At 40.2% G+C, this 1,957-nt stretch overlaps 1 pseudogene; it reads left to right on the top strand.

The window, feature by feature from the left end:
- The first annotated feature begins 338 nt into the window (after positions 1-338).
- Positions 339-1,104, top strand: LOC150002997 (uncharacterized; annotated as a pseudogene).
- The last annotated feature ends 853 nt before the right edge of the window (positions 1,105-1,957 follow it).

The raw sequence follows: 1,957 nt of genomic DNA, 5'->3' as shown, positions 1-1,957 counted from the left end.
TTGGTACAAAATAGACAAGGGGATGTTAAGAATAATATAGGAAAGGGTGAAGCCAAAGAACTTATATGCACGACCCATGGACATGAACTAAGGGGGGTGAGATTGCTGGAGGGAAGGGGGATACTGGGCAGAGGGAAGCAAAGGGGGGGAAAGTTAGAACTACTGTAACAACATAATCAATAAAATATACTTAAAAAAAAAAAAAAAAAAGAAAGCACTGAAGGAGCAATGGACCACCGAGCCTCAAGAAGACCCGAAAGTCATTTTTTGAAAACAATGACTTATATTCTTTTCATTATTTTTTTTTTAATTCCATGTAATGAACAACTTTCCCTTTCAAACAAGATGAAAGTGTTTGGGTATATTTAACAAAATATGTTCTAAATGTTTCTGACTTTTGTATTGCAGGAGGAACTTATGTTGAACAAGCTTTCACTTAATGTCTTGTAGTGTTTGTACTCCCTTGGAAAGCCTTCAAAATTATACTGTGTTTGAGCATATCAGTAATAAAATGATCTACTCTGATATTTATAATTGGAGACCCATGGCAACTTTAAAGGACAGGGAAATGTTTTCCTTTACAGTCACTAATGTAGCCCCAGCTAGAGAGTGTGCAACTTTTGACAACTGTACTACAAATTCTTTTGTGCTTTTAGCAGATGTGAAGATGAACTGGACCACCACCCCTAAATGTATCTTATGCTTTTGCTCATGTTAAATGGCCTGCAGGATGGTTTCTAATATCTGGAAGAACTGCTTATTCCTATGTTCCAGCAAACAGTTCTGGGGGACCATGCTCTCTGGGAAGACTGACAGTGTTTATGCCTCAGAAGCCCCATCCCACCTGGACTTAAAGGGAACTCTCTTGCACCTGATTGTAACAGTGATTTACACTTTTTTAGCCCCACTGAGTATGTGTCTTTGACTATATTTGTAATGCCAGCCATGGTAACCTGTTTGAATGTAGAAATAACTAGACTGGCCCGTGCTATGGCAAAAGCTTTGAATGCCACATCACAAGCCATCACTGCCATTAGTCAAGAACTAGGACAAGTTAGAGAAGCAGTATTAGAGAATCATGCTGCTATAGATGGTATACAGTAGTCCCTCTCTATATCGCGATTTACTTATTGCAGCCTCACTATATTGCGGGATTTTTAAAAATATTATATTTAATTATTTACTGCGGATTTTTCGCTATACCGTGGGAGATTGTGGTGCTGTGATGTATGTTGTTAAAGTTACATAGATTTAGGAGTGTAGAATATGTTTAAGAGCATAAGTAGTGTTTATAAAAGTGTGGAAAAGGTTAATAAGGGACTGGGAACGGTTATAAGTGTGTGGGAAGGGTTTATAAAACCTTAAAATATATATAAATACTAAAACAAATGTAAGGTTCCTAATTCGCAGATTTTCACCGATCGCAGGGGTGTCTAGAATGTAATACCTGCGATAAGTGAGGGAATACTGAACTTCCTTTTAAAACATTATCATGGAGGGAGATCCAAGATGGTAGAGGAGTTAAGTGGAAGCTACACTAACCTTCTCCCAAGACCAGTCTGGAATTACAACTTAATTGCACAGACATGAGAGTGCTGGCTGGGCTCCCAGAAGTGGTAGCTAAAGGGACCACTGAGAAGGGTGGAGTCTAAAACCCCAGCCAGCTAGGCTTCTGAGCCACAGTGACAGAGTGGAAAGTAAAATAACACCCAGCTGTGAAAAGCAAAAAGCCATGGGGTTTTTGCAGTTGAAAGAAATAGCTGGAGACAAAGAGCTCTTAAATGGACCATGTACGAAAATATATTGGCACCTACTTACCCTGGGCTCCAGCAGAAGGAGGGCAGAGTGGACTAGAGACACTTGAGAATTTGGAGCAGTGCCTTTGAGGAGAGAACTGAGGGAGCAGCCAACTGGGTCCCAGTGCTGACTCATACCCCATAATGCAGGCAGACCACTC

The sequence above is a fragment of the Furipterus horrens genome, unplaced genomic scaffold (genome assembly GCF_987537825.1).
Source record: "Furipterus horrens unplaced genomic scaffold, mFurHor1.1.pri manual_scaffold_8, whole genome shotgun sequence".
Lineage (NCBI taxonomy): Eukaryota > Metazoa > Chordata > Mammalia > Chiroptera > Furipteridae > Furipterus > Furipterus horrens.
This window is presented reverse-complemented; position numbering and strand designations above follow the sequence as displayed.